Genomic DNA, 26,535 nt, shown 5'->3' on the forward strand with positions numbered 1-26,535 from the left:
CACCCACTGTTATGGCCTCATTAGCCTTCAGTCCTTCCAAGGCCCATCTCCAAAGGCAGGCAGTCATACTCTGGGGTGCTCAGAGCTCAGGATATGGATATTAGGGCACATAATATGACCAGAGGAAGAAGCAGGCTGGTGGGCAGGATAGTGGGGCAGGGCGGGGGCGGAGGGCAAGCCGCTGGTGTGCGGTTCGGGGAGGAGGTCAGATCCGCACTCCAAGGGACCTGGAATCTCCTCAGATGGGAAGAGGTCAGATTTGCACTCCAAGGGACCTGGAATCCCATCAGATGGGAAGAGGTCAGATTTGCACTCCAAGGGACCTGGAATCTCCTCAGATGGGAAGAGGTCAGATTTGCACTCCAAGGGACCTGGAATCCCATCAGATGGGAAGAGGTCAGATTTGCACTCCAAGGGACCTGGAATCCCATCAGATGGGAGGAACCGTGCCCAGCAAGCAGGGCGCCTTTGAGTTCCACCTCCAGTCCACTGACTAGGAGCCCAGGAAGCAGAAGACATCTGTCTGCATCCCAGGGCATGGGGGCGGAGGAGGTGGTCACCCAGAGGGTGTCGGGTCTGTGGTCCTGCTGACATCTCCCTCACAACCTGTGTTTTTCAGACTCTATGACCAATGATCAAGAGCCAGCATGGATAGGGGAGCGAGGGTTCCACAAGCCCTGCCTCTGGATGAAGAGCTGTAGGCAATTAATGGCTACGGAGAGAGGGAGAATCAGTCTTCTCCGGGGACAAGCCTCTGATAGGTCATCATCCAGCCCCAAGTGGTCAGCCCTCAACACATGGACATGTGAGCAACACCAGATGGACTGAGTTTATGTATGTCTATATAGACATGTATGTATCTATGTGTGTGGGTGACAGTAATAATTAAAGAAGAGGTCATGAATTTGCTAGGCAATGGGGGAGAGGAGACAAGGGAAAAATTAGAGGAAGGTCAAAATCATGTAAATACAATACTCATGCATGAAATACTAAAAAAAAAAAAAAAGAGGTTAAAAAAATTCAAAACCTCCCAGCCAGCACATTGCTGGTACTTGAGCATATCAGCACGTGAGCTTGTGAAGAACAGTTTCCTGGCCAGCTGATAGAATTGTCGCAGCATAGCTGGGACTGTCTGATGCCCTTCAGGTGTTAGGCTTGGCAAAAGAGGACCTCCTGTCTGTGAACACTGTGTGTCCTTTAGTGCCAGGAAAGCGAATGTCTTCCCGGAAGCTCCCAGCAGATCATAGCTCAGCTTCTATGTACACCAGGTAGACATTTCCGCATATCCACAGAAGCTTACTTTGTTTTAGCAAAAAGAACAAAGAATTTTCCTGGGAAGAGATAAAATTCATTACGGAATCTAATTCCATCCAAGAGTTCACCGTAGAAACCGCCTTGTTTGTTTGAGGTAGGTCTCACGATGTGGCCCAGGCTTCAAACTTAAAATCCTTCAGTCTCCAGAGCCCGGGGGTTTCAGGACTGTCGCCACCACCCGGGGTTTAGTGGTAACATCTTGAGAATTGTTATCTGAAGCCCTGGTTGCTGTGTACATGCTGTTTACGCTTCTACAAAATAGGTTTGCACTGGGGCATCCTCAGAGCCCCTTCCAGTTTTAAAGTCTGTGTTCTATCGATCTCATCCTTACCAGTGCGTTAGGAGACAGCTGGGCAGTAAACAGTGACATTATTATTATTGTTAGAGAGGTGGCTCTGTGGCCAAAAGCCTTCGCTGTTCCTGCTGCTCTTCCAGAGGACCTGGGTTCGAGTCCCAGCACCCCCATCAGGTGACTTACAACTGTCTGTCACTGCCGCTCCTGGAGCTCTCTCCAGAATACAAACACAGAAATAAAATTATTTATTATTATTATTATTATTTTGTTACCAGTTATTATTTTTAATAATAATATTATTGTTATTTTTATTACTGTGCTACCTCGGATAGCTAAATTGTTATGCCCTGCCCCAAAGTGTTAAGTCAATTACTGTAATTTCTCTTTAAGCATGTACAGGTTAGGTAGAGTCTTTTCCTTTTAAAGACTAAGGATGACAAACTGTTGGCTGTCGTGCAAGGGAAGGAGCCATTTCGAGCAGTCTAGTTCCACTGCAATGCATAATCCTTGTCACTTTGGTAATACACATCAGGTCAGCACACGGTGACAGTTATTGCCAATTAGGAAATGAGATAATTATCTAAAAGTTATCTCTGTCGTCCAGTCTGCCCAGCTACTTAGGGTCAGTGTTTTAAAAAAAAAATGGATTTGATAAAACAGAAGCCTAGGGACTCGGTGATAAAAATCTAAGCTTTTCACGTTAAGAGGAAGAGGCAATCACCATTTGCAGTTTAATTAGGAAGACACAAATCGAAGGAATGCAGAGTGTGGTCTCCCAGTGAACATTCCTGATCACCCTGGAGGAAGTTCTACGTGAAATGCAGATGTGGCTAATTAGCGGCAGTCAATGGGCCGGGACTAGCGTCCTGCTCAGGGCTAGACAATGAACCCAGAGATAATGGCAACAATAAGACACGGGCATGGACTCACACACGCCTGTCTATGGTGGTGTTTCACAGTCCAGGCCCACTGCTGTGTGTGTGTGTTTTCACATTCCACTTGCAACTGCTGGGGACCAAGAGTATGTTTGGACTGATTAAAAGAAAGAGAAGGAAAACAAAAATCACCGTTCTGCTGATCCTCCGTGGACGCTGAGCTCTGCAAACCAGCAGAATCAATTTCAAAGTGCTGGGCAGAAGGTGGTACCTGTCATCTGCCGACCGCGGAATCAAACGATGAGCTCAGGCTGTGTAGCACTGGGATCTCAACGAAGCCCAGGGACAAACAGGAGTCCCGGCCTCTGGTCTCCCAGTTTGGTTCTGCCACCACAAATTGTGTGACTTGAAGAAGCGGCCCAGTCACTCTTAGAAGGATCTGGCACACAGCGGGGAGGGGGGGGGTGCTCTCTCCTGGACCCCAGATTATGCACAAGCCACACCCAAACACCTATTTTCACAGAAAGAGAGAGATGGATACTTTATCAAGCAGGGAAGAAGAGTGGCTGATCTCTGACTTAGGCAGAGAACAGCAGCAAGTGATCTTGCATGTGTGATTTTAAAGAGGAAGATGAGAGGGCTGGGATGCTGGAGGAATGGGATGCTGGAGGGCTGGGATGCAGGAGGAATGGGATGTTGGAGGGCTGGGATGCTGGAGGGCTGGAATGCAGTGGCATGTTTGCACTGCTCATGTTATGACTTCAGTGATCAGCCTTAAGAATGAGTCTGGCATAAGAAAGTGCGGAAATATGGGAATAGACCACTGTGGCTAACTTTAGGGATGTAATCTATGGTTTACAAGAGAGAGAGAAGGGGGAAGACAAGGCCTGCCAGTGCCGTGCTTACCCTTCTCAAACCTGCCAGAATCTTTTACTCCTTTCTGGTAGTGCAGAAATATCACAGATTAGGGGCTAGGGAAATCTGAAAACAGTATGTGAAGTTGCCATGACTTGGCTTGCTTGTTTTTTGCTTTTGTTTCTGAGACAGGGTCTTGCTGTGTGGCTGTGATCCGTCTGGAACTTGCCGTACAGGCACAGGTGACCTCTGCCTCCTGAGCACTGTACCACCACTCTTGCTGGCTCCATGGCTTTTTTTCTTTAATGTTTTTAAAAAAATTCTCTAAAGATCCCTGGTTCGATACTAGCTTTGTTATTTTGTTTTTTGCTTGTTTGTTTTTGATCTTTGTTTTTATGAGATAGGATTTCTCTGTGTAACAGCTCTGGCTGCTCTAGAACTCACTCTATAGACCAGCCTGGCCTCGAACTCACAGAGATCTGCCTGCCTCTGCTCCAGAGCTCTGGGATTATAGGCGTGTACCACCACCATTTGGCATGATGCCAGTTTTGACTTGAACTTTAGATTTAATGATGGGACAAGGAGCAAGGGGCCTGCATAACTAAGCAGTACTTATTAGAGAGTACTGTCACTCAACAATGCCTCAATGCCTGCCCTATGAGGACCCTTCTTGGCTCAGGAATAATCCTACCTTCCAGTAAGGTTTGTGTGTAGACATAGCTATCTTACAATCCCACAGTGTGAGTCTTTCTTGAGAGGACCACACTCCTTGGCCTAAGAAATTCCCTCCTCCATCTCCTCTGAATTCTTTCTTTGATGGAGCTAAGAACCTGGAGGTACCTTGTAGAGGTCATGAGCTGGTCTGTTTGAGATATCCTCTCCTTTGCCTATGGGTAACACCTTCACATTTTCTTGAGGGCTCCAAGAAGCCTGTAGGGTTTGGCACACTGCAGGTTTAGGAGCTCTGAGCCTAGAGGCTGGTCTGGGCCAGACTTAGAGAGCTGCCAATGCTCCCCGGGTTGGCTGTGCTCTGTTCTGTCACTGGGGCCCACGTGGGCTGTAAGGCCAGCATCTCGGAACTCCTCATGCCTTAATGGCTGCGGTTAGTCCCTGTGAGTGAAATCCCACGGGAGGATGGGGGCCGAGCACAGGGCTTGGAGCCTCATGCTGCCGGGTCACCTCCAGGGTTGAGTCTGGGTCACCTGATGCTGTTCTGTACCCAAGGGGTGAGGGCCTGTCCTTCTGTGTACTAGTCATGACCGGAACTCTCCCTCCCTTACCTCCCCCAACCCCAGTATGTTAAAGGCCTGACATGCAGGCAGCCTTCCGGTATCCCTGTGCCGGAAGACATGTGATGTTAGCTAGCAATGCCAGGTGGAGAGAGGCTGCTCAACAAAGGAACAAGTTTCTTTTCTTGTCTGGGGACAAGGGACCCGCATTTGCCCTTAGTGACCACTGCCTTCCACAGTCGGCCAGCACTGGGCGTGGGTCGGTTGCCCTCTGCTGGGCAGACTGGATATTAACTTTACTTCAAAATCTGAAGAAAATTAGCCGTGGCAAGAATTTCAAAATCGCTGGGGCATGGTGGTGGTACCCCGTTAGTCTCTGCCCTTGGAAGGCTGAGGCAGGTGGATCTCTGTGAGTTAGGAGACCAGCTTGATCTACATAGTGAATTCCAGGACAGCAAGGACTACATAGTTTAATAAGAAAGACAGCAGAGAAACCCTGTCTCTAAAAACCAAACCAAACAAACAAAACAAAACAAAACAAAAAAGAAAAGAAAAAAAAGAAGGAAGAAAGAAAGGACAAACAAAGAATTTCAAAATCCATTTGAGACCAGGATTTATGCATAGATTTTCTTCTTCAGAATGTTGAAGTCTTGGAAATATTTCTGTAATGATTGGAAATCATGAATAATTTAATAATATAATAACCTTTGTTTTCCTGCCTCTATGGCAGTTTGTCTTTTGGATAGAGATGGCATTAAAACCCTAGGAGGAAAATGCCATTGAAATTAGTTGAGTTTTGTTCTCTTATCCCATTATTTGTGTCTGTGTGTGTGTGGTGTGATGGATATGTATGTGGTATGTGTGTGTGTGTGTGTGTGTGTGTGTGTGTGTGTGGTGTGTATGTGTGGCATGATGTGGTGTGTATGTATGTATTGTGTGGGTTTATGCATAGTATGTATAGGATGTATGTGTGTGGTATATATTTGTGTATAGGGTGTGTGTATGTGGAGTATATGTGTGTTGTGGTGTTTATGTATGTGTTGTGTGTATAGGTATGTGTCGATCTTTGTGTGTGTTGTATACATGTGATAGTCAAGGTGGTGATTCATAAGTAGGTGAAGTTTGAGCATCCCTTGTGTAATGATTGCTGTGTCTCTTTAAGAGACAAGCCACACTCACCCCCTCCCCCATCCGGAAACTGGGAGCCACCTGAAGAGGATGCTAGGTGAAAATCCTCTGGAAGAGCAGTAAGTGCTCTTAATAAATGAACCACCCCCCTCTAGCTCCTAGTCTTTTTGTCTTCTGTAAAAGATGTAAAAGAATTATTTTTATTTTATATGCGTGAATGTTTCCTTGCATGTATGCGTACCACACATGTGCAGTACCCTTAGAGGCCAGAAGAGGGCATTAAAGTTCCTGCAGCTACAGCTATAGGTGGCTATGGGCCACTATGTTGGTCCTGGGGACCAAACCCAAGTCTTCTGTGAGAACAGTAAGCTCTCCAGTCCCTAGATTTTTCTCATTATCATTTTTAATGTTAATATCCAATGCAGAGCCTTGGCATGGTGGACAGTCTGCCACTGCACTGCAGGGGATTTTGCAATCAACCAGAGACTGAAAATATTTGTTTTTAAGAAACTACATTATTTGGGCTAATAAAGAAGAGCAATGTGGATCGCTAGGAGGTGCCGGTAAATTTAAATTCACTAGAGGAACTGGACAGAAAACAAAGCTTAATTTCAGCTTGGTTAAACACAACATAATTGCCATAGTGAGATCATTATGCTAATTTAATTAAAAATGTAAAGGGGAAAACAAACACGTTAGCTAAAATGGTACCTACTCACATACGTCTAATGAGTTTTCAATTTGAACATTTTTTTTCCAAACTGGAAATAGAACTGAATTAGACTTCTCCTCTATATCACATGGAATGGGGCCTTTAAAAAAAAAATTCCAGACAGATTATAGGTTTACATATCTTAAAAGTTTTAGAAAAACAAAATGAAATTGGTTAGTTGTAAAATCTCGGGGTGGGAAATGACTGTTTAAGTTAAAAAATATAACAATAACAGAAAAACTGAACCACTTTAATTTATAAAATGAACATGTCATATAAGATTTAGGAAACCATTGAAATGCAAGGCAAAGTATAGCCTGGGAATTAGTTATAACAGCAATATAATTTGCTTAATAAATCTTTTAAATTTCTAATATTAATTATTTAATTAATTACTTTTATGTTTTACGAATTACGAATGTTTTACCTGTACGCCTCTGTATGCTCTACATGCATGCAGCACCCACGGAGGCCAGAAGAGGGCGTCAGATCCCCTAGAACTAGAGTTGTGAGCCATTATGTAGGTGCTAGGAACTGAACCCAGATTCTCTACAAGAGCAGCCAGTGTTCTTAAACAGCCATAGCATCTTTCCATCTTTGCCCTTGTCATAATGTCCTAATGCTTCTGTCAGTGTTCACTGACCTCAAGAGAACTATTTCTCATATATATGTGTTTGTATTTTAAAATTTACATATATATCTGTGCTCTTGCTGGGTGTGTGTTGTTGTGTGCATGTATTTAGAAGCTATAACATAAAATAAAAAGTAGGGAATCTGGGACATTAGGAAAACAAGGTTTGAATACATCAGGCTTCTTCCAAAGACGTCTGTGCACTACACATTATTATAATATATACATACACTTCCTGACAGGCTTTCCCATAATAAGTGTATTTTATTTTGCCATAAGCGTATAAAGCAGACTATAAAAGAACAGACCCTTAGATGGGTAGTACTTTCCTTACAGCCTCAAATTAATGTCATAGTCTCAGGGGGCTCATGCATTTGTAATTCAAATGGCATTTAAAAAAAAAAAGATGGTAGCCATTTTATTTTCCTGGTGCTTCAGCTGTGGCAAATGTAATTGCCTGAGGGGAATTTGCCTTCCATCTAGGGACAGAATTTTATGACTTTTGCATTATTTTCTACCAGAAACCAAAGGCAGCACAGTCTCAAATATAAGGAGAAGCAACCCTACAGGGGAAACTGTGTGTGTGTGTGTGTGTGTGTGTGTGTGTGTGTGTGTGTGTGTGTGTATGAGGCAGAGTCCAGCCGAAGTGCTCTATGCTGGGTCCTACAGGCTGTTAATCACACACAGTGCTCTGGGTTATAAATGAATATCGTCAAGAATACCAGGCTTCTTTAAAATCGTGTAGGTCTATGCCAAGGGTAAATCCCAGGCAGGGCTTAACTGCTGTGTCCTGCCCTGGAGTCCAGACAGGAAGGAGGACGCACTGGCAGGATTTAAAGGCTACACTCAGCATCCAGTGAATGCTAGTAAAAGAGGAAAAGGGTTACAGGGCGGCAGCCAAGCCACACTGTCAGAGCTCAGAAGTGTGCCTCGAGGGCTTCCCGTGCTGAGCTCTGCTTGATTGGGGTGAAACGGGGTGACTTTTTGCTGGTGCCAGGTTACCGGTGGTAGAGGGGCAGGGGCTGGAGGACCAGAGCCCCTCTACAACCTGACCTTGCTGGAAACACTGCCCTAGGAGCTGGGTGATGGTTCAGAAGTTGGTTGATTGGGGATGTCTCTGTGGGGGTCAGCCATGATAAGCTAAGTATGGGCAGGTCACTCAAAGGAAGTTCTTTACTTCCAACCACTATCACCTGCCAGAGTAAAACTCTGGCCACTGATAAATTTAAATGGAGGCCTGAGTCTCAGTACTTTACTCTGAGGCAATGTCTGGTAACAGGAGGAACCACAAGCTGAGATTACCCAACCTCAACCCAAGAACAGACCATTCAAAGAAAATGCTGGACATTCCAACCTCTGTAGATAGGATCACCTGCCAGAACACTTTCACCAGGACACCCTAGACAAATGTCAGCCAATCAGGGATCTTAAAACCTCAGAAGCCCCTCACCCCCACCTTTACGACTATCAAACCCTATTCTAACTGAGCTTGGGGCTCGCTGGTTATTCCAATATGTTGGACTTGCAGAGAGACCGAGTTTGCAAACTTGTTTAATAAAGGCTCTTTGCTTTTAAATACGGGACTCGGTCTCCTTGTTGGCTTTTGCGGGAACTTCGTGGATTGGCATAACAGTCTCCACTATAAATGTACACAGACCAGGATGAGAGAGAAAGAGAAAGAGAGAGAGTGAAAGAGAGTGAGAGAGAGAGAGTGAGTGAGTGAGAGAGAGAGAGAGAGAGAGAGAGAGAGAGAGAGAGAAAGCACCAGAGTCAGAGAACCAGAAATACATAAACCCCAATCTGGCATTCTTGATTTGTTGATACAGTGAGCAAAAAGTTCCTGCAATCTGATAAGTCTCTCCACCGATGCAATAATCCAAATCAGACCAAAGAAAACCAAATTAGAAAAAAACCCAGGTTTGATGGGTATAAATGCTCCCAGATAGATTTCCAGGCCCCAAGAGATGAGACAGGAAAGGAAGACCAGAAAATCACGTTTGGTCTCTGGGGGACAGTTTATTAAATATCCTTTGGGAGTGGTCTTGATTATCTCTGGGGAGGGGTCATCGGTTGGTAGGCTTTCTCGGGGGCGGAGTCTGGACTGAGGCAACTTGCAGGGGAGGGGACTTATGGTGGAACTTCCACCCGAACAGTCCAGAGTCTTTGGATATATGGATGCCAGGGGCTGGGTTGAAGCCTTCACCCAAACATTCCAGACTCTAGATATATGGATGCCAAGGACTGAGGTGTAGCTTCCATCTGAATGGGGAGTTCTTCTGAAAATGTACACTTTGTCTTTTCTGTTCTTTCAAATTCTGATTGTAAGTTTTTAAAACTAGAATCATCAGTGGGTAAAATGCTTGCTGGAAGTTTGGACTCCCGGGTCCCAGAGGGACTGATAAGAAACAGAATTAAAAGGTTCCATTGCAAAGTCAGTTTAGGTCCAGGAGCAGATAGATGATCAGCTAACACTGGACCCTGACAGCCTGCTAAACTGCCCCACACACCCCCAAACACTGCTCCTCTAGCTACAGCCCCCCCAATCTAGAGTAGAAAATTACCAACAGCCAAGTTGGACTAATGACATGCAGATGCAGCAGGGTTCTGTGCCCGATACGCTTTCCAATAAAAAGATTATAAACTGTGGAGATGAACCCACACACAGTTTGTCGCAAAAAAGATAAACGTAAATGACATAAGGAAAGCTATGATCTAGGCGGTGTACGAGATTGTACCCTCTTGATTACTCAGCGAAGGAGGAGGAAGGAAGGGGCTTGTTGTATTAGGGTTTAACTCTTTGCTCAGTCAGCAAGCCAGCCTTCCTGGGCTGACACCCAGTTTGGCAAAGTGGTAAAATAAACTGCTTTGGGCTGCCTAACCTGAGTCTCCAGAATTCTTTTTATAAGGGAGGAGCTTTGTTTCTCACAGTAATGGGCAGGAATCTGTAATCTCTGTTCTCCCTGTGGGGGGTGGGAGGCAGAGGGTCAGTCAGGTAAGTCCCCCCCTCTCCTCCCCGGGAGGCAGTGGGCCAGCTAACCTGGACTGCATAGCAGTTGACAAGGACGGAGAAGGCAAAGAGTGACCCCTGAGGCTTTCCTCTGACTTCCTTGAAGGAGCATCAGGGAGCTGGGTCAACCTGGAAAACAGGACTTGCCTCTTTAAGAGAGGCTGCCCCTTGCTCCCAGGGTTGCAGCAGCTCCCCCAAAGGTTACAGAGTCTACAGCTTTCTAACAGCACAGGGGTTGGGGAAGACCAATGAAGAAGGGGAGGGAAGATGGAAAAGGAAGGATCCTAGGAGCCTATAATAGTCTGACCCAGAACCCTTTGGTGAACTCCCACCTCTGTGACCCCTTAGGTCCCCTTGATGGAAGCTGTTTGTCCTCTCTCTCTGTCTGTCTCTCTCTGGCATTTCTTCAACAGGTGTTTGCATCCTTGCTAATTGCAAATGTCATTTTTTGATCACTACCCTTCACCTAAGAGCCCTGTAGTGTGTGTAAATGGAGATGGAACTTTTCTTGTCCCAACTGCCTGGTCCCAAGTAAACACACAAAAGCTTATATTAATTATAGAATGTTTGGTCTATAGCTCAGGATTATTACTAATTAGCTCTTACAACTTAAATTAACCCATTTTGATTTATGTACATTTCGCTGTTGGCATACAAAAGAGATATACAATAGCTCGGAATGGAGTATAACAAAGGTTTATTTATTTTGGGAATAAACTCACAGAAAGGGTAGTGATCTGCAGTCCTCTGCATGTGTTGGGAACTGGAGCTGAATCCAGCTGCCAAGAGGGCCACACATGTTTTTCCGCCTGTGTTTATAGTACATGAGATCATGCCCAAATTGGTCCAGTATCTTAAAGGCTATTGGCTGAAGGAGTTCCCACAGTACCTTCACCTTTTGTCTAAATAAGAGAGTTCTAAGTCTAATATAAAACTTTATACAATATGAACCAAATATCAAGTATTGTCCAGGGAAAAGAAGAGATTAAAAACATACATAAAAATTTGAATTACAGCCAGTATGAATAACATCAAACATAAAACATATGGTAAATGTTTCAATAGGTATCCTATCCTAAGGAGTTTAAGTCTTTTATTAAAATGGCTTGACTAAGTCCATGAGAAGAAAGTAACTATGACTATATAGTCTTCAACCCATCAAAGATCTGAGAAGGGAAATAATATTACTTGAGTAAATAGGAAATACAATCAAGCAACTTCTAAAAGGTGCAACAAATGACAGAGACACCTAATAACCTAGACAATCACCCAAAGTCTCATTTGCAACGTTGGGGCAACCAGCTTTGGCTAAGGACTAGAGTATCTGACAGACCATTTTCGGAGGCAGGAAAATTTGAAACACGATCTTAGCCTGTCTTGGCAAGATTTGGCAGTCTTTTTGCTTGTATCCTGCTTGTCCAGTCTAGACAACGTGCATTTTGTCAGTAATTGAGGCAGGGACAGTTCTTTGACCAAAGACCAGTTTTGTCAAGAAGAAAACAAGCTCCAAGTGGAGTGTCTTCGGTGCCCAGTATTCTCTTGGGAATAGATCAGTGTGTCACTTACAATGTGAGGATGAATCCAATTAACTCTCTTTATAAGGTTAATTATAGCACTTTTGGGATAGTTGTCATTAATCGCTCCCAAAAAATTAGTAGAAGTTCTTTGCCAGGGTTCATTGTCTTTACATAATTTTTAATTTTTTCATTAGTAAATGATGGGTCTATTTTTGCTAATTGATGAAGTCTCAATTTTCCTTTTATAATTCATTTAGAGACCTTTTCTACATAAGATTTTAATGGCATGGACTCAGGCCATGTGAGCATGTTGGGCGCCAATTTGTTGATGTACAAAAGAGTTGCACAATAGCCTAGAATGGAGTACAGCAAAGGTTTATCTATTTGGGGATAAACTCACAGAAAGGGTAGCGTCCACAGTCCTGTGCATCCGCTGGGAACTAGAACTAATGCTTTTCATCTGCATTCAAAGTACATGAGATCACACCCAAAGTGGGCCAGTATCTTAAAGGCTATTGACTGAAGGACTTCCCACGGCATTTTGTCACGTGGCTTTGTGACTTTACCTGTTCTCTAGCCGGTCTTGTTCCTCTGGCGGCTGGCTCGCATCTCTCTCCTCTCATTTCATCCGTCTTTCTCTCTGTATTTTCAGTTTGACTTTCCCACATACCCTTATTCTGCCTTGCTAGAGGCCAAATCAGCTTTTATTATCAACCAGTGAGAGCAACACATATTCACAGCATACAGAAGTGTTATCCCTCAGCAGTTGTGTGGCATGTGTGAACTCACACAAATGAACTGAACATGCATGCACATTATATACATCTACACATATAACATCATACGCATGACTTGTATTTCACATACATACATAAAATATACTTTATAGCCATGTGTTCTCTCTCTCTCTCTCTCTCTCTCTTCCAAGACAGGTTTCTCTGTAGCTTTCGTGCCTGTCCTGGAACTAGCTCTTGTACTCACAGAGTAGCCTCAGACTCACAGAGACCCACCTGCCTCTGCCTCCCAAGTGCTGGGATTAAAGGTGTGCGCCACCACCGCCCAGCATAGCCATTGTTAAGTGTACGGTGCAGCAATGCGCATTTGCATCTCATGCACCGTCACCTTCTCCATCCTTTCCATCTTAGGAGTTCGCCCGTACTCACACGAAACATTAGCTTTTAGTTCTCCGTGCCCTCTTCGGCCCCTGTGATCGTGATCCTATTCCTGTTACCTAGACATTTGCTAGACGAGGCACTCCAGCTTCGTCTTTCCATCTTCCTTTGCTTGTTTTTTTCCCCCCAAGCCAGCACTTCTCTGTGTAGCCTTGGATGTCCTGAAACTCACTGTATGTAGAGCAGGGTAGCCTCAAGCTCAGAGATGTACCTGCCTCTGCCTCCCATGAGTGGAGATTAAATGTATGTGCCACCATGCCTAGTTTCCATTTCTAATTGCTGATGACTGGACTATGTCCCATGGTGTATGATCCTCAAGGTACATATATATTAATAACATAATATTATTGAAGGCTGAATAATACTACTTTGTGCGAGTGCAGCCTGTTTTCTTTATTCCTTTAGTGACAGCTGCTGGGCCTCTGACATTCCCATGCCTGCCCCCCCCCGTCCTCTAGCATAGCCTCTGACGCCCCCGTCCTCTAGCATAGCCTCTGACGCCCCCGTCCTCTAGCATAGCCTCTGACTCCCCTCCGTGTCCTCTAGCATAGACTCTGATCCTCCCTCCTTCACCCCCCCCCCGTCCTCTAGCATAGCCTCTGACCCTCCCCCTTCCCCCGTCCTCTAGCATAGACTCTGACCCTCCCCCTTCACCCCCCCCCCCCGTCCTCTAGCATAGCCTCTGACCCCCCTTCCCCCCCGTCCTCTAGCATAGCCTCTGACCCCCCCCCCGTCCTCTAGCTTAGCCTCTGACCCCCGTTCCCCCCCCGTCCTCTAGCATAGCCTCTGACCCCCCCCCCCCGTCCTCTAGCATAGACTCTGATCCTCCCTCCTTCACCCCCCCCCCCCGTCCTCTAGCATAGCCTCTGACCCTCCCCCTTCCCCCGTCCTCTAGCATAGACTCTGACCCTCCCCCTTCACCCCCCCCGTCCTCTAGCATAGCCTCTGACCCCCCCCCGTCCTCTAGCATAGCCTCTGACCCCCGTTCCCCCCCCCGTCCTCTAGCATAGCCTCTGACCCCCGTTTCCCCCCCCCCCCCGTCCTCTAGCATAGCCTCTGATGCTCTACCCCGCATCTTCTTGGCTCCTCGCCTCTTTCAAGCTCTGATGGACGTGTCTGGTGAGCTGGGCTCAAGTTGCCTGTCTCCCTTCACCAGATGCCATCTGTTTTTCCAAAGCCCTAGAGTATTTGGGGACTTAAAGGCCCAAAGACAATTTCAGTCAACAGAGAATAGGAACCAGAGAGCAAATCGACATTCTGCCTGGTGACTTTGAACTAACCGCTCCTAGAGGCCTTTTATGAGCTTCTTGGGTGTCCCCATAGCATTGTATGAGCGTGAGGTTAGGCCGTCAGTGGTGTTCTGAATATTGCATATTTTCTTTTCCTGTCCGTCTTACCCATTGTCCTATTGCTGTGAAGAGACGGCATGACCATGACAACTCTTATAAAAGAAAGCACTTAATTGGGGTGGCTAACAGTTTCGGAGGTTCAGTTCATTATCATCATGGTGGGACATGGTGGCACGCAGGCCGACGTGGTTCTGAAAGTTTTATATCTCGATCCACAGGCGGTAGAAACAGCTGTGTCACACTGGCCGGATTTGAGCTTCTAAGACCTCAAAGCCCACTTCAGCCGTGACAGGCTACCACCAACAAAGTCACACCTACTCCAACAGGGCCACACCTCCTAATAGTGCCATTCACTATGGGCTAAGCATTCACACATAAGCATCTGGGGGGGGGCATTCTTATTTAGATCACCACGCTGTCTTGCTGTTTTGATTTCATGGCACCTGCTTCCCAGGATCACCTTTGGGAACAAACCACCCGTAACCACGTTCGGTGAAGCTCTGCTTCGGGAGTGGTAGGTGACCTCCACTGAGACATCTGATGATTCTATCCCCTCCTCCCCTCCAAAAGAACATTCAATTCTGTTTTACCATTCCACATTACAGCATTAAAATACATTAAAATGCAAATTAAATTAAAATGTGCATGTATTAAAATGCTGCTTATTTTGTTTTTTGTTTTTTTCAGGTTATTATTATTATTATTAAAAATTTTCACCTCCTCCCTTCCTCCCATTTCCCTCCTCCTCCCTCCATTCCCCCTCCCAATGCTGCTTATTTTGGAATAGCTACTGGGCACAGTAGGAAACTTGTAGTTTGGGAATTCTGAGAAGATTCCCAGCAGGATCAGACTTAGAGCAAACCAATCAGTCAATCAAACAAACAAACAACAAAACCAACTTGGCTTTCCTTTTCTGCTCGTCCAACCAAAAAAAAAAAAAATGGAAAAAAAAATCTCAATAGGACTATGACTGCTCTATCTGGGCTGGATATGTGCTGCTCTTTCTGAGTTACCATTTGTAACCATTCAACTTCCTGGTCAACAATTTAGAACCGCCTAGGAGGTGGGTGAGATAGACTCTGGAAGCATCTATGAGGACATCTCCAGAGAGGATTCTCTGAGTGGGAGGACGGTACTTTGAGGGTGGGAATAGCACCATAATACAGAGTAGGGACCCCGACAGAATCAAAGGGCGAACAAAGAGAAAGTCAGCAAAATGGTGGCGTCCCCTCTGTTTTCCGGGCGATCCCAGGGAGTCACAGCTGGATTCTCTCAGCTGTTTCTGCTCCCACGAGCTCAGTGCCTTGCCTCGTGCTGCCATGGAGTCAGGTAGGCCCACACCGGAACAGAGGCATTGGTCTCTTATATGGGACTTGCTAGGAGCGCATTCTGTGGGCTCAGCAGTTGGTGCTCAGTGTGGTGGGCAGGGTGCCATCAGGGGAAGAGGGGAAGGGCGCATTCACTTCGTCCTGGGAAGGGGAGCCTGACGAGAAATGAAGTAAGAAGCTGGTGCCGGTTATCTGAGGGTGTGGGAATATGCCTGAACCTGGAGATAGCTCCCTACAAAGGCTCAAAGGAGAGACTAATTAGAACTTCTCTAGTTCGGTGGACACCACGAGAAGATAGGGTAGAAGAAGGCTGGGTCGGCCTGAGTGTGCTTCCCTGCAGGGTGTGGGAGCGGCCTGAGGAGGGAGCTGTGGAGTCAGAACCCCTTTGCTTCCACCGCGGAGGCTCCAGGCTTCACAGAAAGCCCTAATAGGAAAGGGAAGGGCTCCAAGGAGGCTGTTCTATTTATTCTGTTTAGGTCAGGCTGGGAGTTTGTGAGCTAGGGGAGGGTAGAGGGCGTAAATGAAATGAGATTAAAGTTTGATTTAGATTGGACTGGACTTTGTAATAACAGCCAGTCAACCTGCTTGTTAACACTCGAAGGTGACAGGAAAAGCGTGAAAAAAAATGTACCCTAGATTCTTCTAGGGAGGCTACACAGAATAATTTAAAAAGACAGCCGTGTGAAAAGTGTGCTTTCATAATTTCCCTTCCCTTACATAGTCCAGTTAGTACAAAAATTCAGCTGGTATAAAGTGTTGCTCAGTATGGTAGTGCTGGGGTGGAGGAGGGAGCCCGCTTTCCCACACTCCCGACTTCCAAAAGAGTCAGCGCACAAGCACCAGCCAGCAAGCCCACCCCGCCAGGCAGAACCGCCTCGCTATTCTCAATCTGCCCCAAGTCTTGTGAACCAGAGGCTGTGAAACCTTTGGCTTGTCTTCAGGCTTCCCAAGTGCACCGCTTTCAGGCAACCTGAAAGGGCTCCCGTGTGAAGCCCTGCGTTCATGTGTACTTCTGAGGGACGCTGTCAATTACGAAGCAGAAATAAGGTTGTTTTGAGACAAGAGCAGTCTGCTTTTCTCAACAAACCTTTCGGGGGTGGGGGGGTTAAGTAGTTAGTGGTCTACGCCTTTAATCCCAGCACTCAGTTCGAGGCAGGAGGCTGTCTGTGACTTCCAAGACCACAGCCAGGGCTACATAGTAAGACACTGTCTCAATCAAAAAGATATCCCCCTCCCGCAACATGTACACAATCACACACAAAACCCTTTAAGTGACCACTTTGGTCTCCCCTTCATCCCTTACAAGTTTTCCCGCTGGATCTCAATTTTTCCTACTGCACACAATTAGAAGAGGCTCCCTCTTCTGAGTGGACCACAGCATATCTCACTCCTGGGAGTCTGGGCTTTAGGTCAGCGACCTCAGGCTCTCTCTTTTCCCTGGGGTCGGAGGCTGAATGCTCCGGGCTGCTGTGGGCCCCATGAGCTGCAGGCCCGAGTTCGGTCGGCAGAGGGCGCTCGGCTCCCCGCCGCGGGGCTCCGGCCGAGAGGAGGCGCCCGGGCTCGTGAGCATCTCCGGGCGGCCGGGAGGGGGTGCGCGCCTTGGACCGCTGCAGCCGGGCTGCTGTCACCGCGGACCGCACCTCGCTGGCCGGTGGGCGGGAGCGGTGTCTTTGTCCGGCGAGGCGTCCTGAGCCCCGGCCATCCCTCCGATCGGAGCCGGGCGGCCTGGGCGGTGCCCAGCAGTGAAGTGCGCGGGCGGAGGGCTGGCTGTGGCCACGGCCCCAGGTATCCCGGTGCCCCAAGCTTGCCACCTGCGCCACCTCTGCCCACGCTCTGTTAAGTTGCAGAAGACCCGGGTGGGTCAGGAGTCTGGACGCGTGGGCGCTGCAAACTCCAGCTGCGAAGGAGCTGCGTGCGGAGGTAGCGCGGCCCGGGATGCTCCCGGAGGCTGCCCTGGCCTCTCTGCACATCCTTCTTGGCTCCTCCAGACCCAGGTGAGCTACTCCTGTCCGCGCGTCCCGATTCGGCTGGAGACAGGTGCAGAGCGGGGCGGAGGCGGCGCCTTTTGCTGGCTTCCCTGACATCAGAGCGCCCGCTTCCCGCTGCCCACATCCTCTGCTCCGCCGGAGAGAGGCTGCAGCCCACTCGCACCTTCCCAGGATGCCAGGTTGAGCACCGTGTTTCAGAGGCGACAGCGGGTTAGCCGAAGCTTCCTCCCTCCCCCCTCCACCCCCGGCTCGGGATAATTCGGTCCGTGTCTTCGTCTTAATTTAGCACCGATGTGTTATTTCCTTGGAGCTCTAGAATGGTAAGGCTTGCTACATCCATTTTTTTTTCCAACCCCCTTCATTCTGAGCCTATGCAAGAAAGGAACTACAGGCTTGCAAGTGATGTTACTACCGTTCTATTTTAAATACAAACACCCAGAGAAGTACGCTTGGCGGCGTGCCAGAGGCGCCTGCACTCTTTGTTATGTAAGTGCCTAACAAAAATATTTGCTGGTTGGTAAAGTTAAGAGCGGTTACCAGAGACCGTAAGAGCGCAAGAAGTCAGAGCCATGATTTCTGTCTTAGCTCAAAACTTTCCTTCAAGATAAGCATACGGTGGCTTCGATATAATTTAAAGGCGACACGAGGTCCTTTTAAAAAAAAAAAAGGCGGGATTTCAAGGGTTAAAACACGAACAGGTTTTTTTTTTTAATGAAGTAAGTTATAAAAATCAGCAGGACGTCTCTGACTAAGGATTTAAAGAAAAAGACGTCTCCCTACCACCACAGCCTTTTTGGCTTTTAAACCATTAGGTAATTTTATTTTGCTCTCCCGCGGAACTGGCTAATTGTGAGTTGACAGTTACTAAAGATCTCACGCATGCAGTTATTTTTCAGGTAAAAAGATGAAAGTGGAAAGCTTAGGAGACGCGAATGTCTAGGCATTTCCACCGTCTCACTGGTTCGGGGTGACGGTGTTTGTTATGTTTATGGCTTTCTGGTGATTGTCAGGTGGAGTCAGGAGCGAGACTGTTGGTGGGCATCGCTCCATTTCGTCAGCCTAAGGTGTGGCTCCGTGGTTTCGAGGTGCCACGGTCGTGCAGGTGGAATGTAGGGACAGAAACTTGTGTCCGACTGGAGAGAAGCTAATACATTTCAGCCTGTGTCTATTTTCATCCGAGTAATGGTCTTGCTTGTCTTACCTGCAAAGAAGAGATGAAGTGGACCCAGAAGATATTCGTGGGAGGCTTAGTGGGGTACGGTGCGTTGTGCAGAGGGAGCCCTGGAAGTTCAGTAGTCCCGTGATGGCACGTCTTTTTGTTTGCATGATAAAAAAAAAATCAGGTTTCACTAAGGATTTTTTTTCCCCCACTGAATTGACATTTTCTTATACTATATCAGAGTGTGAACTAGTCAACCAAGTGCGAAAAGCCTTTTCCGTATTCTTAAGGACCGAAGAAAACGGGCATCTTTTCTAAGTCCACATTTCCACACCTGGGGTGGGCTCACCGAGGCTTCATGGGAGCTTATGTAAGAGCTCTCCGGTGCTTTCGGTACTCGGTTAAACTCCCTGCTTTGGCCATTACATAATAGGCACGGAACTAGGCTGTCAGAGCTGAAATTGCGGGGGAGGATGTATAAAAGAAATCTAGGCTTGTGTGCGTGCGCTCTCTCACACACTGGCGTGCATACACACATACACACGGGTTTTTATAATGAATTGCTGCTTCCAAATGAGAGGGAACAGCAGGGATGGTGGTTTGTGAACCGGAGATAAGAACAGTGTGGCTCCGGAGGGCTGCTGGAATAGATAAATGTTCTGTTTAGCATTTTCTGGAGACCCAAAAGCTGGCTAGAAACCACGGAAACCCTTTTCACCTGCTGACAGAGACCCAGAGACTGGGAAGCTGGTGACTCCTGGGCTTCTGGTCCCCCACCTGGACCTACTTTGAGGGGCCCTGGGAGAAGCATTGGTCCTATTTAGGTTTGTATGTGTAGTTTTGGGTTATTTTTTATTTAGTTTTATTTTATGTGCATTGGTGTGAGGGTATCAGATTTCCTAGAACTGAGTTGCAGACAGGTGTGAGCTGCCATATGGGTGCTGGGAATTGAACCTGAGTCCTCTGGAAGGGCAGCCAGTACTCTTAACTGCTGAACCATCTCTCCAGCTCTTAGATTCTTTTTAAAATAAGGAGGATTCTCTTGATACCCTCTTATCCTCCAGTTACAGGAACCCAAGTTTTTATGACCCTGGAAATTGTTCTATCTGCTAAGTTATGCTTAAATGTTGCCTTATAAAATAGCCTTTTAAAAATATTTATTTTATGGGTGTGTTTGCCTGCCTGTATGACTGTGTAGCATGTGCATGCAGTGCCCATGGAGGCCAGAAGAGGGCATCTGATCCCCTGGAAGTGGAGTTAAAAATGAGAGTGCTAGGAATAGAACCCAGGTCTTCTCTGAGAGCAGCAAGTGCTTCTAACTGTTGAGCTATTCCCAGCCTCTGGAAACCACGTGGAGCTACTGATACCACATGGGTTACTGGAGACCAGCACCAGCTCTTGTAGTTTCTCAGGACTTCTTTTGGGAGCTGAGTGCAATCTGGAGAAAACACAGCACTGGGGACAGGGTATGTGCGGAAAGCAGGCTGCCACTCATCCTCATCTCAGAGGCAGGGTGCCAAGGAAGAAGGAAGAAAAAAACAACCACCGAAAGATACTCATTAAAAAATGTTAATGGGAACAGAGAGCACCGACTTTGTTAGGGACCTTCCTGTACGAACTCCTTAGCATCTCTCTCAAGTAGGAATTTTAGATAGTGTACCAACAAACCCAGGCTTGAGAAATAACTCACAAGAAGCAAAGCAGGTTGGGAAGGACCAGACTGTCTCTTGGCAGTTTCATCAGCAGATAAAAAGCCTTTAAACGATGCCTGAGGAGTCTCTTGCAAAGAGTTGAGGAGGGTCTCCTTTTGCTGAACCAACTTTTCCTTTATATTGGAACTTGAATGTCTTCAGATCTTCCCACCAGCACGTGCCTATGTACTCACCTATCATAATCCAAGATCAGTCCCTTGTCGTCTATTATCCATCCATCATCCACAATTTATCATCCATCCACCATCATCATCTACTACCAATCACCTGTCACCCGTCATCCATAATTCATCATCCATCATCATCATCATCATCACCTACTACCAATCACCTGTCACCCGTCATCCATCAGCTGTCATTCATCATCCATCATCGTCATCATCACCGACTACCAAGCACCTGTCACCATCCATCATCACCCACCATCAGTCACCTGTCATCTGTCATCCACAATTCATCATCTTCCTCATCACCCATCACTGATCATCCATCATCCATCTCTTATCTCTTCTTCTTCTTCTTCTTCTTCTTCTTCTTCTTCTTCTTCTTCTTCTTCTTCTTCTTCTTCTTCTTCTTCTTCTTCTTCTTCTTCTCTTCTTCCTCTTCTTCCTCTTCTTCTTCTTCATCCTCATCCTCCTCATCATCTACTGTCCTCTATCAAACCCACCAGACTCCCCTTATGATCCCTCTCCTCAACTATGGCTTGTGTTCTGGTCTGGAAGATCTGCAGTTTCAGAACTTAGGTGATGTGACAAGACTCCTTACCAAAGCAACCCTTCCCCCAACAACAGACCCCAATGATGTGGATTTTGTGATTTGTACATTACATGACATTAAAGCTGTTCTGTAAAAACCATTTCCATCACTGAATGTCATAGCTTTTTGTTGCTATAGCAAAATACCAGAGTCTGGATACTTATGGGAGTGACCAACCCATGGCTCGTAGGGGCTGCATGTGGCCAAAGCTATGAACTTGGCTCAACACTGTAAACGTACTTAAAACACTGAGACTTTTTTGTAACTTGATTTGTTGTTCTGAAGCATAAACTTTACAGGGGACATTGTGTCTCAAAATCAAAAGGTTGAACACTCTTGAAACAACGAAATTAATTTTTTTACCTTTATTTCTTGTGTGTGTAACAATAATAAAGAAGAGGTTATGAATTTGAGAAGGAGTGAGAAGGGTATAGGAAGAGTTAGAGGGGAGATTGTGAAGCAGAAATTATATAAATGCAGTACTCATGTATGAAATTCTCAAAAAAGTAAAAATAGAAAACCAAAACATTTTCAAATTTTATCTATGTATATAAAACAAAATTTTAAAAAAAAGATTTATGTATACAGTGTCCTGCCTACATGCCAGAAGAGGGCACCAGACCTGCTTATAGATAGTTGTGAACCTCCATATGATTGCTGGGAATTGAACTCAGAACCTCTGGAAGAATAGTCAGTGCTCTTAACTGCTGAGCCATCTCTCCAGCCCGTAAAACAAAACTTTTAAGATATATACACAGATGAGGATGCTTCTACCTATAGAGTAATTCTACCCAACATAAATATAATAATGTGAACCATCTATGTAATGCTTTCTGGTATTTGCCCTGAAAAATAAAACCAAACAGAATTAGTGACAGCATAGTTCACTAGTTCATTTAATCTAATATAGTCATAATTTGCTAATTTTATGTGGCACACATGTAGAAGTCAGTAGACAACTCTGTGGATTCAGTTGGGTTCCAAGGATAGAACTTGGGTTGTCAGGCTTGGTGGCAAATTCCTCTACCTGCTGAGCCATCTCTCAGCCCCCAAATCTTGTATTTTATTCTTTACTTTAATTTTTGTTTTCAAGATAGGGTTTCTCTGTGTAGCCCTGACAGTCCTGGAACTTGATCTGTAGACCAGGCTGACCTGGAACATAGAAGCCCGCCTCTGCTTTAAAATCCTGTATTTTATACTAAGAAAGCTGCATTTCAGGTACTCGGCTATGTCTGCATAAATAGCTATTGTTCTGGTGACTTTTATTGCAGACTTTAAGCTTCTAGAAACATACCGCCGTGTTCTTGAAATCCTGACGTCATCTTTAGCACTGCATTTATTAATTCTAAGACATTTATTCACATTGGCTCTTTAAAAAGCACACAACCCGTTGCTGTGGTGAGACATCCATAATTGGGGACAGGCATGGGATCCTTGCTCTCATTACTGCACAATCTAATGGAGGCAGCGGTCAGTCCTGTGGATGGGGCTGAGGTGGACAAGAAGGGCTCTGATAGGTGTTGCTTAGAAGATGAGGGGCGGAGCCCTTCAGGAGAAGGCAGGGGTCATAGGTGATAGGTGATGCTTAGGAAGATGAGGGGTGGAACCCTTCAGGAGAAGGCAGGAGGTCATAGGTAATAGGTGATGCTTAAAAGATGAGGGGCGGAGCCCTTCAGGAGAAGGCAGGAGGTCATAGGTGATAGGTGATGTTTAGGAAAATGAGGGGCGGAGCCCTTCAGGAAAAGGCAGGAGGAGAGGTAGGGGTTTGTGCTGCTAGCCTGTTCTCAGGAGCTTGATCTACTTGGAGCAGGCGTGTGAGAGGCTTGCCAAAGGAGTGGTGTGGCTGGGCTGGAGCTGGGGACTGAGCCGTGGGAAGCCACCTGCAAGGGAGCTTGGATTCTCTTCCCATTAGCAAGCCATGGAAACCCGTGCAGTGGGGTTTGTGTGTTTGCTTTAGCATGCAGACAAGCCATTGGCTTTTCTTATTTCTATTTGGTCTTCTGCAGCATAGGGGTATTGGAACCCCAGGGTTGTTATGAAGATTTCTAGTGGTGACCCCATCTGTGACTCCTGTGTCTATAGAGACCGTCTCCCTTGTAGATTCCATACATGTTGGGGACTGCGGACCACCAAACCCTGAATTTCTTGTAAACAACTTGTTTTCCTCTGCTGTGAGCAGCCTGCAGCTGCTCACGAGACCCTGATGGCAGCGGAGTGGGTTCTGATGAGTCTGCAGCTGAAAGATCCCGAGAGCTGGGGCGTGGCCAGAGCCCTATATAAGCTGCCCCTGAGCATAATGAAGTGGGCATTCTTGGCATTCTTATCTCAGGGTGGTCTCGAGGCCCCATCTGTCTGTCTGTCTCTGTCTGTGTGTATGTTTTTAAATTTTCAGCCTAGTTCCTGTAGCGCATAGCGTGTAGAGTGTGGAACAGAACCGGTGTAGTTTTACACATACACTGAGTTCATACTGGTGCTTCAATGTGTCTGCACTCCAGGGGCACCCAGAGAACAAGAATATATGTCCTTGAAGCATGTACTGGCTGGTTTTGTGTGTCAGCTTGACACAAGCTAGAGTCGTCGGAGTCGGGAGGAAGGAGCCTCAGTTGAGGAAAAGCTTTCATGAGATTCAGCCGTGAGGCATTTTCTCTATTAGTGATCAATGGGGGAGGGCCCAGCCCATGGTGGGTGAGGCCTCCCCTGACTGCTGGTCCTCCTGGGTTCTATATAAGAAAGCAGGCTGAGCAGACCTTAAGGAGCGATTCAGTAAACTTCACTCCTCCATGGCCTCTGCCTCCAGGCTCCTGCCCAGTTTGCTTTCCTGTCCTGACTTCCTTCAGTGCTGTGGAGGTCTAAACTGAATAAACCCTTTCCTTCCTAGGTTGTTTTTTAGTCATGGTGTCTCTTCACAGCAATAAAACCCTAACTAAGACAGAATGTAAGAGGCAAGCTTAGGGTTAGCACCTTGGAATTCCTTCAGTGTTATGTTTTAGATGTGTAGATACCTGTTTTTGGTTGTTCACCAAAATGCAAAGTCCATTTCCTTTTCTGTACAAGGCCCAGGGTGTTACAGCAGCTTCTATGATCTATGTACTACTCTGGCTACAGTGGTAATTCACAGTGCCCCAGGGTTCCTCTGTATGAGGTTGACCAGTTGCTTCTTAGGCAGCGGATGGTCTTCCACAGAATGCCCTTATTGAGCCTGGTTTTCACTCATGCATATATAATCTTCACAGACCAGCCAGGACACCTTAGCTTTGTCCATACTTTTACACATATGTTTTCATGTGTGAGCTTATATGTGTGCCAGCGATCATCCTGGGGTGTTATCCCACAGGAGTCGTCCATCTTGCGTTTTGAGACAGGGTCTCTTACTGCGACCCAGTACGTGCCAATTAAGCTAGGCTGGCTGGCCTGTGAGCCTCAGGCTCCACCTGCCTCCGCTTCCCTAGTGTAGGGATCCCAACTACACCCAGCTCTTTATGTGGGTGATAGGGCTGGAGCTCAGGTCGTATTGCTCTGTGTGGTAAGTTCTTTAGCCACTGAGCTGTCTTCTGAATCCCTATTTCTTTAGTAGAAAACAATCACTTTTTGGTCTCCTCTTTGCTGCCAATGGTTGTAATTCCAAATGGTCAGGGCTGTTTCATTTTCAGGAGTTCTATGTGGCCGTCAATAACACCACCGCCTGCTTTTCTCTAATCATTAGAGCTCCCCGTCAACCACTGTTGACACACTTTCAGCAATGCAGTGTAGATCACAAAGTCTCTGTTTTTTATTTTATTTTTAAAAAAGAAAACAAACTATCTTTTTTTCACTATCCATACCAATCCAAGTTTCCACTCCCTCCCCTCCTGGCTTTTTGGGAACCTATTGTTTTTGCATGGATACAAAGTCTCTGTTTTGAGGTGAAGCCATTATAGGGACGCTGCAGAGGGAGTGCCTCTGAATGCCGCTTGCGCATTGCATCTCCTTTAATGGCCCTGTTGATGCCCTAATATGATGTGAAGGAAACGATTGGTTCTCCCTGAACTTGCAGACTTCAACTCTTCATTGAGCTGCAGAGTTTCATTAGCAATGTTGGCATTGTGTTTTATCTTACATTCTATCCTCAAAGACTAAGCTTAGAAAATAGGGACAGAACACGAGCGACTGGTACTCAAGAGATCAGTAGGTTTATTTGGCTCTTCTATGCAAACAAAGTGAAAATAACCCAGATAAAACCCACAGGACCAGTGGTAGGCTGCTGACTTCCTGGGTTTCCTGGCGGGAGGAAAATACTCTCAACCCTTTCCTGCTCCTGCTCAGAAGGAAACGCATCTTTGAAGATGTAACTTTTTGGTACCTAGGGACTCACAAGGCTGCTCCTCTGTTGACTTTGCATTACAACAGTGCTGTGCCTACTATGAATTATGTTGAGCGTGGCGATGGGGGTTGTGGTAGTTCTTAAGATAGACCAGCTATTAATATATTATCTGATAGGAGTGAATTCTTTTCATTCCATCTGGGCTTGGCTGTGGAGCTGCTGATTTTCCTCAGTGGGTGGTGGTGTGTGTGGTTCCCACGTGGGCACCTGCTACCCGTTTCCAACCCCGAAATCCATTCTCAGCCCGGCTCTTCTTCCCCCTCCTGCCTCCCCCATGCTTGTCCTTTTGGTCACGGCTTTGCTTGGAGGGAGACCTCCTACATTACCAGGAGGATGCTGGGAAGGTGTTGCCACTTACTGTGGATGGAGAGAAAGAACTGAAAAGCTGTACAGAAAGCTCCAGATTTGGAGAGAATTTATTATCTTTTGGGCACCACTTGTGATGAGTATACCTGGACCTTTGACACCGAGGAGGAAATGGGCAGGTTTTGAACAATACATAGTTTTGAATATTTAATTGTTTATAATGTCGTTCCTCCAGTCTTGCCTTTTCTTTTCAGAAAAACTTAAAATTTTCCATTTTTCTCAGGTGAAAATGGTTGAATATTGAATCTTGTGCCACTCAACCCAAGAATAGCAAGAATTTTGTGATATCTATCCCAGTAGGATTTGGGAGGAAATTTTGCGTCTTTCCCACTGCTTAACAGTGAATCTTCTTGTTGTACAACTGAGAAAAAGAAAAGCATTTTTTATATTGCTAAATTTTTTGGAAATAGCTTTTTAAAGGGCATAACCAATATTTTCAATGTTGTAGGGTTCATAGTTCCTTTGGTTCTTACTTTCTCCTGAGGTAAAATAAAGTAAGAACTGGAAGAAGACAAATTTGGTAGCATTTAAGACAACAGGAGCCACAAAATGGACACGGTCACTGTGTATCAGAAGTGTCTTTCCCCTGACAAAAAGGATGTCAACTTCTTCAAACAGCTCATTTCTGTGGGGCTTTTATGCTTATTTTTCAGATTGTTAATCACTCAAGGGATGAAGGCAGAGAGAAAATGCAGTCATGTAATCCGCAGAGAATTAATCGGGAAATAAAATTAAGTAGCCCCTAGATCCTAGCCTTAGCCCGCCGGAGCTCAGAGGATGGT

General features: G+C 46.2%; 1 protein-coding gene across 3 annotated transcripts in view; it reads left to right on the forward strand.

Moving 5' to 3' along the window:
- Window positions 1-17,263: 17,263 nt before the first annotated feature.
- Mtus2 (microtubule associated scaffold protein 2) overlaps window positions 17,264-26,535 on the forward strand; it is a 372,456-nt gene continuing 363,184 nt past the window's right edge. The window contains exon 1 of one of the 3 annotated variants that reach the window (XM_085685182.2): window positions 17,264-17,406. The gene's annotated coding sequence lies outside the window, so the exon portion shown is untranslated. Of the gene's footprint in view, window positions 17,407-17,587; window positions 17,721-26,535 lie in introns of those variants that run through there. The other 2 variants (XM_048418727.3, XM_085685184.2) reach the window with 2 other exon arrangements.

The sequence above is a fragment of the Myodes glareolus genome, chromosome 2 (assembly GCF_982192425.1).
Source record: "Myodes glareolus chromosome 2, mMyoGla1.1, whole genome shotgun sequence".
Taxonomy (NCBI): Eukaryota; Metazoa; Chordata; class Mammalia; order Rodentia; family Cricetidae; genus Myodes; species Myodes glareolus.